General features: G+C 44.4%; 1 protein-coding gene across 1 annotated transcript in view; it reads right to left on the reverse strand.

The window, feature by feature from the left end:
- Nucleotides 1–19,345, reverse strand: part of cacna1c (calcium channel, voltage-dependent, L type, alpha 1C subunit) — a 178,111-nt gene that overhangs the window by 154,255 nt on the left and 4,511 nt on the right. The window lies entirely within an intron of this gene.

The raw sequence follows: 19,345 nt of genomic DNA on the forward strand, positions 1-19,345 counted from the left end.
AAATAAATACTTTCATAATGCAGCCCCTCTAAGAGACATGTGATCCAAAGGGCTCAATAGCCAAGGTATGGGTCAACTTCTGTTCTATGCTAATGATGGGCCCACAGCCACGATGGGTTATGATGCCCATAGTCACAATGACCACTCAATGTAAATGTATATATAAAGGGCGGGTGTATCTATGGTAACCGTCGGCTACATGAGGGCACCATACCACACCGGAAGGGAAACAGTTACCAGTGCTGCGGAAATGTGCCCCACTGAGATGAAAACTACACATGTGGCACAAAGGTGCAGGGCAGAACAGGATTTTCAGCCAAATCAAAGGGGAGTAAAGCGCTCCCATCAGATGCCATGTGGCACGGCCCACTGGTCGTTAACACATGATCCCTATTAAGAGCGAATACAGCACAGAACAAGCCTGAAACCATGTCCCGCTTCCGGTCCAAAGTGGAAACTTGGGGAAAGACCACCGTACCCATCAATGACCAGGACGTTCTCTGGATATCTGGGAAGATTAAACCCATAAGAGAGGTCAAGTTAACTGTCGGGATCTTAAAAGCTCATGCGTTTCCGCCCCAACATTTTCTGCGAAATATGTTCCAAAAATGACAGTTTCAGCACGCAGGCATTTAATCTCATTACATTTTACAAAGTATTTTCCTTCGGCAGCGAAGACTATAAGAAACCACTACACCTTTCAGACATTTTATCAGAAAGTCAAAACAGCACATAATTTTGTATAATCGACTGGAAAAAAAAACACCATTTTGCCAACGCACACATTCACTTTTTCTGTTGGTCCTGCATTTAATTGGCTTTGCATGAATTCCACTCCTAGTGATCCTTTCAGCTAATTGTACAATTTGTATTTATGAAACCACACTACCCATTGTCTGTGATCACTGACAAAACCTGCACATTTATAGGCTTAGACAAGGAAAATTTCCCATTCGTTTCAATTATAACTATGATTATATTGAAAATATTACATGACTCTTTCTCATCATTAAAAGCTGAATACGAGTGAAGCATTTTAATGAGGCTGTAGCTTCTGAACTAAATGTTTGGTTTCACTTTTTTAAAGCACATTTTTAATCAAATTTAGTTTAAATATGAGATATGCACATACGTTTCTTAATACATATTTAGGTATATAGACAAACTAACTTCTGTACCAGCAGAGGTGAATGGCAAAAGGGGGGGGGGGGTCACCTTTCAGACTAATGACCACAATGAGTCAGCAATGAATATTCATGGTTAAAGTTATTTGAATAGAGCTTCAGAGGACTGTAAGAATCCTCTTTACCAGTGACCGAGGTCCACAGAGGGGCACTGGACCAGTACAGCCAGTGATCCTTTAGTTAAACAACAGCTACCGATTCCAAAAGCAGGATGACAGCTGCTCTCGTACCCTTTAGGTGGCTAATGGCCTGAGCTGATTCAGTAGGACGGTACAATAAATGTAAACGAGAAAAGGATAGCGTGCTTCACGTAAACTCATCTGCTTATGAAATTTAGGGCTGAAGAGACTTACTTACATCAGACTGGGTGCCATTATCTGACCATAACTAATTCTGTACCTCGCGGTCTACCAGCAGCCCAAGCTGAGGGGACCGCATTAATATTTCAGTGGGGACTCTTAGCAACGTGCTGTTCGCCGAATTCCTGTGATGGTTTGGCTGTTTCCCCTCAGGACGCGGAGCTGAGACCAGAGCCGCCTCACGTCCACATCCGACCGATTTCAACCGATTTATGGGCAACGGAGATGGAGCTGATATTTCATGGGAACATGATGTCTTTTCCCCTGGACCCAGTGCACAAAAAAACCATCACCTCACTGCAAAAACAGCACAGCCCATGCCAGCAAGGTACGCTCACTGCTCTCACCATACACATTAAACTAAACTGCTTAAAATAAACTGCTTAAAAATATTACAAATACTCTATTCCCGAGTCTCTCTACAGACTTAGAAATGTATCTCTGGGCGAAAGGACAGCAGACAAGGAGTGGAGAACAGAGACAGGTTTGTAGGGGAAACCTTCTGTGAGTTTTACTGGGTGCCGGCATGTTTTCCTCTGTCTCGGGCCTCACGGTGGCAGTCAGACCACCCCCCCATCTCAACACACAGGATGGGAGCAGCCCAGATAGGGAATGAGTGTCTCCCTGCCCCAGACTTTTAAGCAGAGAGCAGCTGCCTGCAGCCCTGTGCCAACGAGCAGGCCTTATTATATGGGGCTGTATAAATTTATCACTCTTGTTGCTTACTCACGCAGTGCCCCACTTACTGTGCCCGTCTTACCATTTCTCGGCGCTCCAGCAACAGCGATCGCCGCGAAACAAATGGAAGACAGGAAAGTCGCGCTAAGCTGTGGGCTATACATACCTCTTGAAACGCTACACCGCCGCTGGGCCGCTAGCGTTCACCATTCATTTTTGTGCTCGCCAATGAGCCATGGCAGTCCACCTCCCCAGCTGGTGACCTCCGCAGCGCCATTCCCCGCCCCCACCTCCCAGACCCCTGCACTGCCGCTGCTGCATCCCTGCACATTCAGGTGCACTCTGACAATTAACGGGAAATTAGACCATTAATCTTGCTTTGATTAACTGGGTGCCCGCTCCTGTCTCATTATAACTACACACGCATTACTTGAAGTAGGTACTTCTTTAAAATGTATAAATACCTTACAGCCGTAATTATGGCTCATTCTGAGTGCTCCGGCTGTAGCTGAATACGGCGTCTCTTTCTGTCTGGCTCTCCCACAATGCCTGTCATCTCCAGCATGCACCTCCCACAACCCCCAACCAGTTACCCCACTATAAGACCCCCAATCTAAGACAATATTCAGAGTCCTTAAGACTCTGGTGTGCAGATTATTTCCACCTGGGGATTGCAGACAGGCTGCCTCCATTACCACAGCAGCCTGGATGTGATCTTCAGCATTGTCACCTATTTTCCTGGTGATGACAGCTGGGGTCCTCCTCCCCACCCCGTGTCTTGGGGGGGGGGGGGTCAGGGGAGCTTTCCCCCTATCTGACACATCCACACTCTCACAAGCTGCTGCCACAGTAGATTTTCCATTTTTGCAGCTCATCAGATAGCAGGCTGGTTGAGAAAGAAGTGAGCAAAACTAAAAGATCAAACTGGCCAGCAGGTGGCACAGTGGTTAAGGTTTATCTTTATCAGTATGTTGTGCTTTTGAGGAGCATATCCTTGTTCTGACCAGAACAACCATTTGTGTAAATGGGTGGAATCAACAAGTAACAAGACAAATGAAGATCAAGAAAATATGACAACCTCACTATAGCAAAGATTTAAAAAAAAAAAAACTAAAGATTATACTTTTCTAACCTGACTTTCTAAGCACTGATGGCCAGCCGTTAAAATGCAAAGCCTAGGAGAGACAAAACCAGGAACAGACTGCAAGTCATAAAGTCATGTCTCACTAGACCCTTAAAAAACATGCTAACTAATATGCAGACCATAAACTAAATATTACGTGGGGACAAATATTGTAAATACGTTTGTTTCTGGATTGTGTTAAATCTGATGAATCCAGATATTTCCCAGACATATTGATTCACAGTCCATTGATCCATTATGTGATGTGACTCTAATTTTACAATAAGATGGTACACAAATTTAATATCTTTTATTGTGAGAGGAGCAGGCCTCACTATGGATATGAGGAAGACCGCGGAAGAGACTCCAGGTGGTCACTCCCGGCAACCGGCTCACTGGCAGATGGCAAACTAGCATCTAACAAGCGATAAGGCCATTAGCGCCACGGCTAATGGTCAAATGGCCTGCCTGACTGTCGTAATGGCAGAGCACGGGGCTTTATGGTGCCATGCTGCACGTTAGCTAAAATGCACTTTTCCTGAAGTCCACGTCATCATGCGGAAGGCTGGCAGCCAACAGGTGAGCAGGAGCAGCTCACGCGTGAGCGCTGCTGATGTCTGTACTACTTTTGCGACCATGGCAACGGCGATGGCTGCTGAAGGGAATGATGGGGACGGACTACAATCGCTTCCGATAGCCACTAGCTAACTTTGTCCCGCCTGGCAGGGGTGTGCAGCTGGGGCGTTATCGTGACCATCGGCCCCCGGGACTACACGTCGAGTCGGGAGGAGATAGGGCAGCGGAATAATGGCAGCCACATGTGGAACGGACCGTACTGGAACGTGGCCAGGTGGCAGGGTCACGCAAACGGCAGGGTGCGGCCAGGCAGGAGGGGAGGTGAGGCCGATCCGCGGTGGCCGGCTTTCTTTGGATCTGGCAAAGTGTCACGGCAAGGCCTCTCTGCCACTGGGTGCCAGCTCAAGTAAACTGTTTGGATAAAGAGCATCTGTGGATTGTCTGTGGAAGATGCACTGTGGAGTCAGCATCTCGCCCCAGATCTTCACACACAAAAAAAAAAAAAAAAAAAACCCAACAACCCACCAAGGAGCTGGAAGAGGGGCGCAGAGTGGAGCCAGCGGGACTCAGCCCACTGCTATGATAACGCTCGCAGTTCATCTGTAACTTGGCTTTTTCTTCTTGCTTTAATTTCAGCTGAGGTCTGGCTTTCTTATGCACCCCCTTATTTTTAAGGAAAGACACAGTATCATCTGGATAAACTCAGAGATTCAGATGTACTCATGTTCAGCCCCTGATACCTGATATAAGAACATGGAGACTGAGGTACAGACTGACAGAGACACAGATGTACTCATGTTGAGCTCCTGATACCTTATATACAGTAGAAACACAGAGACTCAGGTACAGACTGACAGAGACTCAGATATACTCATGTTGAGTCCCTGATACCTTATACAGGAACACAGAGACTCAGGTACAGACTGACAGAGACACAGAAATACTCATGTTGAGTCCCTGATACCTTATACAGGAACACAGAGACTCAGGTACAGACTGACAGAGACTCAGATATACTCATGTTGAGTCCCTGATACCTTATACAGGAACACAGAGACTCAGGTACAGACTGACAGAGACTCAGATATACTCATGTTGAGTCCCTGATACCTTATACAGGAACACAGAGACTCAGGTACAGACTGACAGAGACTCAGATGTAGACCTGTAGGCACTCTAGTTTAGGATCGTGGACATATGCATTCATTCTCCATTCTGATCGACTGAATGAGGCCACATTTTATTCCACCACATGCAAGTGCAGGGTTAGACCATCTGCTCAAGGTTAAAATCTAGGGAAATAAGCATTTCTTCTTCTGGGGTCCATACAGGAGACAGAAGGACACAGAATGAAATCCTACAACTGCAATGCAGCCTCTAGAGGCACTGTTCCTAGCAATGAATTATGGGAATTATGGGTAGACAAGGTGACTAGCACTGGCTAGCACAGATAAACAGTACTTCACATGAAGAGATCTTGCCAACCAGAAATGTAGCATGTCTGTAAACAATTTCAAAGCGAGTCTTAGATGGCCAGAGCAATTAGAGAGACCTCACTGTGAAGGGGTAGCGGTCATGGAAACGCTGATTGTGGGAATGCTCTTGAGGGTAAGTCGTGTCAGCCATGATATCTGACATCGGCAAGGACAGCAGTACCTCCTCTATCATTTCTCATGACATCCGTCACTTGGTTAAAATTCAGGGGACCAGCAGTTTAATAAAGGGCAATCTATTAATATACCCTCAACTGCAGTTTTCAGCGATAAATAAATAAATGTCACGCAGAGCATCTGTTCCACCTAGCTCCCAAACCTCAGCAGAGTAAGAATTCAATGTTTTTACAGCAAAATAATTCAGCAGAAATATAGCAAAATGAGCAGCGGATGGGGGACATGTTGGGTTAGCTTTTGCGATGCTCAGCGTACAGTTGACTCTGCAGTGTTTAACTGATCTCTCTGCAATAATTACGGTGAATGTAAAACTGTCATAATATTGATAAAGAAAAATTGCCCTAAGCTTCTAGCGCTGTTGTCAAGAGAATTTGAACTCCTGAAGTCTTGACAAAGACTAATGCGTAACGATGGTGCATGCGGTATTTCCTAAATTAACTTTGTTGGCCGCCCAGGCCTCAAATACCACCTTGACACATCCCAGGCCAATGGGTGCACTGGAGAATTTGATTGGATCTGGCCCACAAGTCACTGGGTAACAGTGTCCCACTCTGTGCCCATTGGTGAACAGTCTGTGTCACGGCAACAGGAAGAACAGCCCTGGTCACTGCTGTGTGTCATCCACATAAAGGTAGACTGAGAAGCTCAGCCAGGTGACAGAGCATCTCTGTGGAGCTACATGCCCCTCTTTCAGAAACACCTCAGCTTCCCATTAAGGACCTCAGTAATATCAACAAATTACATATAGAATTGGACATATTGTCAGGATGGTCCTGGTCCACGTTTATACTTATAGGTTACAAATAGCCCTGATAGGTTCTATCAGCTCTGACGGGTGTGAACTAAGGTCTACTAGTAAAGTGGAGTAGTACTTACATACCTTGCAAATCCCACAACTTAATCTTACTAAGAACTACAGTAATAACTTAATTTGTCAAGCAATTACACATAAATGGGTGCAATAAATGTAAAGCACTAGATGAGTGGGTCAAGTAACAGAGGTAGTTGAAATGTTTTGTAGGCAAACAGTTAAGCCAATGAATGAAATTCATGGGGAGGTGGAGAACCATTCAAGCACATGCATGCTCTGTTTGCTACATAAAAACAGTAAAATAAAACTGACAGAAACCTAATGAGGAGCTCCTCAGTCCGGCAAACAAACAATGAGTATGGAAGGAGGCCGAATAACGCGTAGAGACATCCAGTTGTGGGCGACTTTATTCATTTGTGTACAACAGGCAGGGGCATTAGATTCCGACCTTGACTTTTCTTCTCATCTGATGCGGGGAAGGCGCAGGATAGTCGATGCTCACAGCACCGGCTGGCAAACCACAGCAAACTCTATAGGCGTAAAACTGCTGCGATACTTACTTTTGGATGAAACATAGCTGTCACTCTTTTGGGTGATAATGCACAGGATTGACATAATGTGACCCCAGATTTAAATTATTGCAGCAAGTAACCCTGAAACTCTCACCCATGGTGAAGCACCAACTCAAGCAAAAGCAAAGGGAAGAAGAATAAGTCAAAACATTCCGGAAACTCAAGACCAAAGGAGATCATCATTACAACAGTTACATCATCACACAGAAAAACCTGGGGAAAGGATGTGTGTAACTGTGAGGAAACTGGACATGGTCTACTTCATAAACCTCTGATGTCAATGACCGGCATCAGCAAACACCTTGCCGGTCAAAGAAATTAATATTTTATGACATGGAACACAAATGTGCTCCATGCTTCTGGTCATTAAGCAGCACTGACACCTTGCTAACACAGAGTAATGGTGCTTTTGCAGTGAGACCAATAACCGTACCATATTCCAGCCATACCACAAAGACACAGGTTTCCACTGTAAATTATCGGAGCCGTACCCAACCCGTACCCACGAGGACAAGCGTGACTACCATCTGACTGGTCGAAATGCACTTAGACAAGAAAGAACCGGTGAACTGTGTCAATATGCACGGATTATCTGAAGGAAAAAAAGAATATTTTCCATATATTATTTATTATTAGTAGTTTTGCACATTGTGATGTATTGATGCATTCCCAATTACTTGAAAATATCCAGCCTTCTAGCTCAATAAAGTACTATGAAACAGCTGAAGAGAACAGATCCATAATGCAAATTTACGCAGGCTGATGCTAATTCCACTGCCATTTAATGCCAACACAGCACAGCAATGCTCAAAGGCATGCTAGCGGAAATGAGCACATAGAACACCATGTGAACAGTAAACAAGCGTTTCTTTGGTTTTACGTCACTGTCACTCTCCAAACCTGGCAACGCCTCTACCAAGCTGACCCTTTTACAGCGGCGAACTGCACTATAACTAGTATCACTTTGAGGTACTGGTCGGGTACGGCCTGGTTATTGTATACTAGTGGAAAAGAGCCATAACACCTGACTAAACTCAGAAGCACATCCCCCAACCTCTTCACATGTCAGCAAATACACATCTGTTGTCACCTGACTGAATTCAGAAACAACAAGAACCAATGAATTTCCAACTGAAACTTAAAGAATAAGGTTCATTAAAAATATGTAAATTGCAGGGCACTTCATTAGGCGAACGGACAGCTGAAAGTGACATGCAGGCTCTTGAGCTAAACCCAAGTGGCTACTGGAGTGTGACCCTTGTAGCCATGGAATCTCAAATAGGGTAATGCCTCAAAAACAAGGGTTTTCAGGATGAGGCACAAGCACACGATGAAACTGCCCTATGGGTGAAGCTGCCATCATCAGCTCTGGCACAGTCAATTGCCCACCGAAAGTAAAGCCATAGTTGTTATTTTCCCCAACAAAGCAGTGAAAAACAAACCCAAATGCACATTACAGAGGACACGCTCCGTCATCTAAATCAAAGATGACAACTCTGAAAACTTGAAATTATTGGGAAATGGAGTTTTAGAATGAGAAGTGCAACATGAAACAAGTCAAAGCACATACTTGACGGCCGGCGACCTCAATCCTGCTTAAGGAAACACCTTGAAGTATGCTGTCATGTGACCACCATGACCTAGCACAGCCATCACTGGGGCCTTGTCCTTGAATTCACACAGATATGACGACTACGGTACACGTACTAAAAGGTGTTCGACCGCACTTCAGGACAAAGTGAGAATGGTCTCAGTCCAAAGAGCCCTCATCAGTCTTCCAGTAACATCTTGGGATTCTGAACATGTGCCAAATCCCACCAACCAGATTGAAGCAGGCACACATCCACCTTAAACATGCCACCTCTGGAATGAGGAGAAGAGCCACATCTGAAACAGCAATTACAAACGACCAAATTCCATTTCAAAAACACGAGAATTCCTAGTTACAGCAGGTCAGCCTCTATGCACACATATATAAACACAGGGTATAACCCTCCGGACTCCTTCGACCACGGTAGGGGGGCAGTGGTCACAAAACCAGCCTGCAGAAGTTCAGTTAGCAGGAGACCTGCCTTTAAAACCTTTGTTAAAGGTACTTCACCCAAGTTATTCCAGCTAAAAATATCCAGCTAAACAAATAGGTAACATAAAAGCTATATGGGGTGGACTGGGGGGGGGGGAAGCAGCTTAAAAAGCAGCAGCATTCAAAATAATAAAGTAACACATCTGAGGAGACCACACATTTTTATCCTTTATTGAAATTATTATTTCTCATCTACTCACAGGGCACAGATGCTACTCGCAAATTCGTGCTCATGGCTTGACCTGTCGTCACTGTCATCTTAGCATGCCCGTTACATCATAGCTGCTTTGGATGGTGAAGCGGAGATTTATCTACGGGAATGCGATCTGGGAAGCACTCACTCCAAACACATCACAATTGTCCCAGATAAGAGAAAAGGGAAAAGAGAAGGAATGAAAGACACACAAAATCCTCACTGCATCCTGGTAAATGGCATCACCCAGTTGGGGGCTCTGTCCCTCCGACTGTGGTTAGTCTGAAAGGCACCATTCTGGTCCATTTGGCCATCGACTGCAATTCCTAAGCATATACAGGGGCTGGACGCATTGGGGAAAATGGAACGAGGGGTAGCATGATGGTAAGCATGTCCCGATACCTTTTCCTTAGCCTGGCTGTGGTCGTTTGTATACTGCCTTTCAACAGTCCCTCGGCAGCACCTAGCCGGTAGGAGTCTGCACAACGCTCGGGATGAGACAGCACAATGCACCGGAACAAACAGACAGCAGCAATATGAAAGCGCCTTCAACGTGGAACTGTGTAGAGGATAACGGATACTACTCACAGGAGAAAGGACAATGTAGAAGAAGAGGAGAAAGGGACAGAGCTTACCGACAATGACATCCACAGGATGTAGTCAAAGGCGGCACTACAACAGCAAGGAATGAACACTCCTACCCACAGAGGAAGTGGCAGCTCCTATCTGTTGTGAGACAGACAGCGATTACAGCATAAGTCGGACAATACCTAGTCACAGAAGGAGTGAGACCAAATCCTAGCCTTTCAAAGATATACAGGCCCTAGCTATACTGAGAGACAAACAGGCCCTAGGCATCTACAGACAGACAAGACCTAGTCTTACAGAGAGAGACAGCCTCTAGCCTTACAAAGAGAGAGAGAGACAGGCCTAAGGTATCCAGACAGATAAGCCCTAGCCTTAAAGTGAGCAAGAGACAGGCCCTAGGCATCCACGGAGAGGCCCTAGCCTGAGAGAAACAAACCCAACGTATTCACAGACAGGTAGGCCTTAGTCTTACAGAGAGAGAGGTCTAGCCTTCCAGAAACAGATTCTAGCCTTAACGAGAGTCCAAGCATTAAGAAAAGAAAGAAAAGAGAGAGCAAAGGGGCCTGTGTTTAGGCACATAGTGGAGGACCACATGCAGCAGGCCACAGATGGCTCCATACGCAGCATTCCCAGTCACCAGTGCCGCTCTCATCTCCCAGCAGCCTCCAGGCCTTGATTAGATTCCCCCATGTGCCAAACGAGGCCTCCCAAGGGCCCGGTGACTCACAGCCAGAGGAAGCACCTCAAACACAGGCCTTGCGAGCACAGCCTCCACCACACCAGAGTGCTCCTCCTCAAGGTTTCCTGCCCCCACTTCACCATCATCCCCCAAGACCTCCCAAAGCTTCCAGCACTATGAACCCAGAGGCCACGATGCATCAAAATGCCCCTGCTGGCCACAGATTCTGTGTCTGCTTCCCGCTGTAATATACTCTTGCATAATGTAAGCAATAATCTCCTTTGAATTTACAGCACAGGTCCTTGAGTCCTCTGGTATCAAGTCTTCTAGAATGAAATTTATATTGCAACGTGATGTATATTAGGCCTGGATGGTATTAAGATGATACGGTGAACTGCGGTATTCTGGGGACATCTTTGTGACAATTCCCCGGGGGATGGAGGAGGGTTGGGAGGTTGGTAGGTCATTTTGGCAAAATCCAAAATACCATATATCACGGGAAGGCATGATGGTATGAAAAATAAAATTACCGTCAAAACTTAATGTACATCAAAAATAGTATTTACTCTCCTAATATGCTTTGGTAAGACGATTCCACACACCTACAAAGAAAGGAACTACATACAGCTTTGTGATTTGTGAACATGCCACAGTTCTAGTGACAAACAGGACACGTCAAAGCCATCCCCAGGGGGTGCCGAGACACTGAATAATGACCCCCCTAACCATCTTCCTGCTGGGGGCTCAGTCACATGTCAGTGGATGGCCCAGCTGCCCCCACAGCTCACGCCACACACAGCTGACCCCAACCCCCCGTCCCCCACCCCAGCCACCGACTACGCAGTTAATTAACAGATCAGATCGTTTATTCATCCAGTCTGTCATTCACCCTTCCTGCCCTGCATCTGACATAAAGTGTGAGATCTCGATCCGATGGGAACGAGTCCGTTTGACCCGAGGAGATGAAGCTGGATTTTAACGAGGGCCTGCCGCCTGCAATGAATGACAAACACAAGTTATTAGCGTCCGAAAGAATTCCAGCCTTCTGTCCGAAGGGCTCGCGATTGTGAGAAGTAAATTAAATTTGGCAATATATAACTAATACATGTCTAGTCACATGACTTCTGCAACTAGCAGCCCCTTTGAAGTGCCTCCCAGACACACCGGCCTCTATAATCTCCCAACATCAGATACAAACCTACAATGCCAGGGCCAGGGTTATTAAACAATTACCGTTTTCGTTCCACAATGTGTCTTTGAGAGGCTTGTTTAAATCAGCCAGTGTACAATGAGCACATCCGCTCCGGGTGACATGGGACCGCTCACAGATCTGCGCGTCACTCTTTTTCCTGCGGCCTTTGTTTTGATCAGTGACTTCCTTCGCTCCTGTTCAAAAGCCTGTCACTGCTGAAATCACTACAAAGAGATACATGCGAGTGTGGAGCAAAAGAACAGGTGCATTGTGGTAGCAGCCAGAGCAGTCCTCCATTGCTATATCTGTGGAGCCACCCCCCAGAATTACTTTCTGGAACTTGAGGGCAGACATGCCCCCCGTAAAAATCATATGGTATAACGCTGATTAGTGTAATTAGTGTAGTGTCACTCAAATGAGACTACACACTTCCAGCACACTTCAAACGCCTCTCCTAGCAAGTGGAATGAGAAACTGTGGTCAGGTGATAACATGTATAAAACGTTTGACTGCACATTCCGGACTGCATGTTTATACACCCAGTGCCTGGATATGAAGACCCAGCCAATACCTCATCATTCATTAAGTAGATCATCTGAAGCTGTGAGCAGATAAATTGTCCCCCTCCTGCAGGTTTCCTGTCTCTTTAGGCTTCCCTCTTCCTGCTTCTGGATTGAAGAACACGTCAGTGGTTCAGCTAGTTTAAAATGACCAATAAAAGCTGAGAATTCTCAAACTGAATGGCTTGAGAAATGGCTAATGGCTAGTCTTCTTGTTTTAAACTCCACAAGAAGAAAACGGCGCGTAAAAGTAAGTATGAGACGTTTTGTTTTATTGTCTTTCTTGAATCTCTGTTTTTTTTTGGGGGGGTGGGCATTTGAGGAGGGGTTGCAACAAGGCTACATGACTCTCTCAGACCAGCACTGTAAATTACACACACAGCCGCAAATATAAAACTAAAGCTGCACCTCTTACAGACACAAGACATGCACCCCGAACAAACAAACAAAAAAACAAGCAAAACAAACAAACAAATGGCAGGTTGAATTAAAAAGAAAAATCTATTCATACCCAAGGCAAAGGACTGAATGTGACAAGAAGGAATATATTTGGCCAAGTTCATGCACAAGAGAGCCATAGATCTGGACAACAATTGTGCGCACAGCCCATTCAGGCCTTCCTGATGCAAAAGACGGCATCAAAGGAGAAATAAAAAGAAGCTTAAATTAAAAATTAAACAGCTATGACAGACAACAATGAAACGCAACGTCCCAGAAATTGCATTGGAAGTGTTACAGGATAAGTTAGAAATCCAACACACAACTGGACAGACACTACATTATCAGTAGGTGTTCTGTTCTACTGTACTGCTGAACTAAACAACAAAAATAGACCCAAAAAGCAGCATCTCTTCAAGGCGCCATTTAAATGGAAAAACATTTAAAAGGGTCTCAACAGAAGTATCCACTGGGGTGTCATAATATTCAAGTCTTGATTTTAGGGGGTTCCAGGTTTGGCATAGTTACTATACTGTGCTACATAAGAAAACAAATTAAAAACCTTTTTTGCACACCATCTCCCAGGTCCACAAAAAAAAAACCAAGAGTGCTCCATTGTCAAGGAAACAGACTGGTAATGTGATGGGTGCCAGTTTTAATCCCATAATAAGAGGGCAAGAGAAGAAGAGCAGCCAGTTGTGCCTGAGAAACTAAAGCGTTCCAGCACTGCGGACAAGAAAACGCTGAGGCTGAGACCAAACCAGGGACTGAAAAATCACACATTTACATGGATTTATATAGCAGACACTTCATCCAGAGCGATGTGAGGAAAGCTTTGGATCAGGGAGCAGGGTCAACCAGCACCCAGCGTCCTTAGAGCAGTCAGCGGGAAAGACTTTGTTCAAAGGTGATGTCACTACTCTACAGTCTGTGGAATTCAAACCCACGAACTTCCAGACATAAGCACACAGCCATAACCTATGGAGCTACACAGCAACCCAGGCAAACACCACCCAGTCTATTGTTTATAATGTATGGCAACCGGTAAAGCAATGCTATACACTGTGTGACGGATGAGAGAGAATTCTTACTGTGCCCCGCCCATTCTGGTAAAACAAAAAAAGGAAAACAAATAAAAAAATCAAGAAACTCAAAGTGAGCACACATGTTAAAACCACGGCTTCATCACAACAATAGGCCCAAAAGCACTTTGATTGGACTTAAAAGATACTAGAGTCCTACCGAGCCAGTCCGATGCAATCAGCAAAAGGAAAAGTGTTTCTGTAGATGCAGTCCTCCTTACACAAAGACATTCAGTCATACCCTTCGTCAAGTTCAGCTCACTGTCGTGTGGAGATGTGCAATCATGAGGTAAGTTTAAAAGTGCTACACAGACTGAAATCACCCCCTGAAAAAGGTGCAACTGTTGCTTTACTGATGATGTGAATGACAGCGCGAGATTGAGAAACTCTTGTCGCAAACACTGGAGGCAAGTCCTCACACTTCCTATGTTCCTGATAATAGGGACTTTGGAGCTCTCCAAGAGGCACTGGCAAATCTAGTAAGTGATTTAATATGATCCAATGACTATAACGCTCCCCCCCTTCTGAATGGACTGGGCCGCAGCAACCTCCTGGCTTCAGTGCAACCTGGTGAAGATCACCTACACAGGGTGGAGAGAGCCACCTCAGTTTCTCCACGACCAGCCTTGGAAGAACAACGGCAGAGCCATTTAACGAGATACAACAATATCTCCTCCATTGTGTTTTGCCTCATCGTATCTTCAGGAACAACTGTTCAGATACATTATAGCAATTTGGTTAGCTTGGCCATGCACAAGGTATAACATGCAATTTAATTACAAGTGGATGCACAAATGCATGCACTGAGCACCTGCTGCCATGCTGCTGCTCTACCCCAACTTTATATTCGCTATGCGAAATCGCTAGAACGTCCATCAGCCAATGTCCAGGGCACCTATGAACCAAATACTGTCTGAGTATGAACACAACTTCAGACGTTTACACCGAAGGATGGCTAGTGCCATTCTATGGTAAACTGACACAGCAGTGTTATAAAATGGCAGGCTGATTAGTGAGTGAGTAGGGTTTTTTAATCAAGGTTTTAATCTTTTATCATTCTCTCTCTCTGCATTTCCACAGTCCTAGGTTCATGATACCCCTGCCTAAACAGATGTAACCCAGAAAGAAGCAATACGGTGAAAGATAATGGCACAGTAATAATGGATGGTGCGCTTATTCCTGTGGTGGTGCGTCAAACACTGCCCCCCTACCGCCTATCTCCCAACTGATTTGTTGGAAAAGCAAGTTCTTTGATCCTGGCTCAGTACTATAAATATTATACCGGGAAATTATCATCAGTCATTTCACAACGCCAGTTTGTGTGACACATTAGGACACTACTCACCTTAAGTTGCCCGTAACAAAAAGCTCAAGTGAATAAATATTGAGGTGGTTTCTTTTTAAGTGCAAAGAACAATTAAGCATAACATTCAGAGAGCAAAGATTAAAAGAAAAAAAATGGTGGTGGAATTAAATTATTTTCGTACTTGAAAACTGAAACTGTCCACGGTGCTGAAAAAGAAGGTCCGCCCAAAGTGCCAAAGTCAAATCACCGAGTCACATTTATAATTACAGGCACTTATGTTGTATTTATTTATCCAGTACAAGTAACAGTATTTTCAGTGTTTACTGTTAAGTTCTCACCCACGCCCTACTAGAGGTTGACAGACCTCACGACTGTAGTTTCAAAAGCTGAGAATCTGATCCTCCGTTTTTGGTGTAATTAATTGTACACACGGAAACATATGGCTTCGATCGTCAGCATGCCACGAGAGGGTTTTTATCCCGTTATATCAATTTTAAAAATTTAAATTTCACACACATTTTAAACATCTGCCAGGAGCCGTTAGGAGAGATAGCAGACCTATATCAGAGCGTCAAGGACGCCCCTCCAAATGCATTATATGTGCATAAGAGGACGCCGACTTCTAACTGTGTCGGCGACGGGATTATTTGGGACAAAAAAAACTCGATGCACGGCCCGAATCGCACATAACAATGGCCTCTGGTTTACAAGCAGCGCAGGCTCAATAAGCGATGACACTGGGTTGGAAATCATGACACGGTTTTAATTTTGGAGCACACCAAACCCAAAGGATGCGCAACCAATGCAGGATCCAGCTTTCGGAGACCACGACTGCAGCTGCTGTCGCTACGGATCAACGCCTCTCTTACCAATGTCTTGGGAAATAGTCTTTGGGGAATGATTTACTTGTAAATATTATGGGAAGTTCACTGTAGCCACCATTCTGAATGGCATTAGGTTATAAACATAATCAAATGAAACGTATGGTACTGACCCGAGCGAACACTGCGCCAAGCAAGAGCTTTTGTCCATGCCTAGAAACAGCAGGTGTTATCATCGGAGTGGGCGGATACGTTTAACCCATCGGCGGACTTGCTAAAACACACACAGTTCTTCAAAATATTTCATTCCAAAACGCAGTCGATCCCTTTCCAGATCGATGCGGTTTTGAAATTTAGGCCCTATGCTGCAGGTTCACGTTTGAAAGCGATCTTTCGTCGCCGATAAGACATCCATGCATGCCTTGCATGATACTGAGGGGAAAGCGTATTGTCAGGGCGAAAGGAGCGTGTGTATGTGCATACGAGTGATCAGTGATACATGCATCCCATCTATTCAATGAGAAACCCCTACTGCCGTGACAGAAATAGGAGACGAATATCAGTGCGCTGTCAATTCCTGGGTAACGTATGGCCCGAAACTCTGTCACAGTACGCCCGTCTCCAGCTGCCTCGCTGTCTGTGGTCATAGCCGTCTCTTGCTTCATCAGGGACCTGTATTTACAATTCACGGTGGTCAAAAAGAGACCTAAATGATGCACATTCTCTCTGCTAAGCAATATATCCATTGACAGGATATTTTACAGCATCCATTTTCCACAGGTAGGCGACAATAGAACAGTGAGGTAAAAGGGATTGAAGCGCGTAAAGTCCGTTGTGGACTTTGATTTTCACATTCAACACTGAAGCCCTTAAGAAAACATATTAAATGAAATGGTTATACCCCCGTGCTCAATCCACCCCCCACGGACACCTTCGTACACATAATTAGAAATCACATAGCATCTCTCAAACCAGTGCCGCCCCAAAAACAAAGTAATACTAGGAACAATTCTGATTGACCTTACCTTGATGATTTTCAAGGTTTTCCTCCGGGATGTACATGTTTTTGCTTTCATTTACCATAAATGTGGTCCGGCTTTATCCGTAGGTAAATGAAGGAAGAGGTTGTAAAAGGAGGAGGGGAAGGAGAAAAATAAAGGAGAAAAAAATAAATCAAAGAAAAAAATAAAAATTAACAACGGAAATCTTGAGATATCCCTCTTGGCGTTTCAGTTAATATTACCTGATCCCCATTATGGAGTTAAAAAACAGAAATAGACATTCGCTGGAACCCCCTAATAAATCGAACCAGTGCATCCCTCGGTACATCCGGGCCCTATCTAAGAAACATGATACCAGCACCACTTGCTGCTAGCAATAATCAAAATAGTATCAAATCACTCCAAGATGCTTTGAAATGGTTAAAGCAAAACCTTTAGAAAGACAGAAAATCGGACGCCGGCACTACCGAATAAGGAAAAGACAGAGGCTCTCGATGCAACAAAAAAGAAAGATGTATATATTCCGAAACTGATCTCACAGGGTTAAATCTTCATTTATAAATGATTCCACCAACGGTGTCCAAAAACAGGCGAAATTACGTCGTGCCTCATCGAGGGATCCAAATTATGTCAATTCCAAGCCATAACAGCAAGTAGCGGACTTCTCGATCGCCTTGTAGAGAGCGGTCGCTTGTCTCTCTGCAGTGATACTTGTCTGGTGGAGGGAAGTGAGGGGGGAGTGAGAGAGAGGGGTGACGACCAAGCCCCCTCCCCTGTAGACTCTCTGACTCGTTCCAGATGTTACTGCGCTAGAAAATAGAATAAACCGTCCCTGATTTTCAATCTCGCCACAATGAGGGTACAAAATGCGGAGATCTCGCTTCACCAAAGAACGGGCATGGCGGATGAATAGTGAAGATGTTAACCTGCCCTGGATTATCATATGCGGGTGTATTTTTTCTATAAACTGCAATATATCCATTAAATTTCCAGACTGCTTGAAATCTAACCAAACTTTTTTCTCCTCGATCCAAAAACTTATGTTAAAACAAAAGCACTATGTGTCTTTTCAAATAACTACAATCCAAGTGCATCGTGCTCCCGAAATGTGGTAGAAATATTTATTTTATTTACAACGCACTGAACCACAAAGCGCTTTGAATTTGGAGTGACTCCAACACTAATAGCACAGTTCTCGAAGTGCTTTTCTATAAATATACATTTAAAGAGTTATAAAGCTATACAGAAAACAAAAGACCTTAATAAAAATCAATATACTTCTATTCTTCAAAATAAGCATATTTTACTTGGTCTTACTTGGTCAAATGTTGAGGAATTAAATTCAACACGTACGGCGTACCCTCATGCATTGCAGAGTTTAATCATTCATCACGTGAAATTGGTATGGCTTACTCGATACGCTGTTGATGCTTAGGCGCTCTAACTTCGCGAATAAGCGAAAAAAAAAACGCCATATCCTTTGACCTGAATGTGGTTAATCCTACAGCCCGATTGACATGATTATCGTTTGAAATAGTGCAACATTATTATACTCTTTTGAAAATAAATAAATAAAAAGTTATATGGCAATTCTGAATAACCATTCAAAGACGTCCAATCCCCCCGACGTCCAAAATACAGCTCTGTAGTAGGAAAAAAAAGTTAATTCAGCGTCGAAGCTGCAGTTACAGATGGTACGTCCTTTTGCTTTAATTACTTTGATAGATAATATTGCCCAAAAATGATTCGGTGAGATCAGGTGATAATCTAGGAGATCTACCGATCAGTAGTTTTTCTCCCTTAATCAGCCTTGTCTGACTCTTTTTTAGCTCATCTGTGTGCCTATGAAGAATGCAAGCCGATTTACTTCACTTGGCACATCATTCCATGAAAGTTTTTCCCTAGGGATTTGGACGTCTGTATTATTTAGGAATGATGGAGGACGATATGAAAGGGCTGTCATCACATGTGCCCTGCGCTACAACACAACCTGGTTCCTTCACTAACAGGACAGTGCAAAAATTAATGGCACTAAGGTGTTGGGGGTGAGGGATAGGGAACACTAACAGGTTCTCAATTTGATACGAAGAGACATATCCCAAGACCCCAGTTTACTAATATTTAGAAACTTCTCCACACTTATCTTCTGTGGAATCACTAGTCTGTTTGTGGCTGGTGTCTGAGGTCAGACTATGAGACGCATTACTGGGCAGAGAGGATCAAGACGTCCACATCCAGGAGCTCTCCTTAGCAGAGTGCTAAAAGAAAGGGCTTGCATTCAACTTACCCAAAACACACTGAAAAAAAGTGAATTGCACTGGCTTTGAACCCATACAGCTGTATTACCTGTTCAGATTTGGGGTTTCACTTGAAAAAAATGACATCTTTGGCTGACTTACCAAAGTCAAACTAACTAGCACAGATCAATA

This window comes from Brienomyrus brachyistius, chromosome 3 (genome assembly GCF_023856365.1).
Source record: "Brienomyrus brachyistius isolate T26 chromosome 3, BBRACH_0.4, whole genome shotgun sequence".
Lineage (NCBI taxonomy): Eukaryota > Metazoa > Chordata > Actinopteri > Osteoglossiformes > Mormyridae > Brienomyrus > Brienomyrus brachyistius.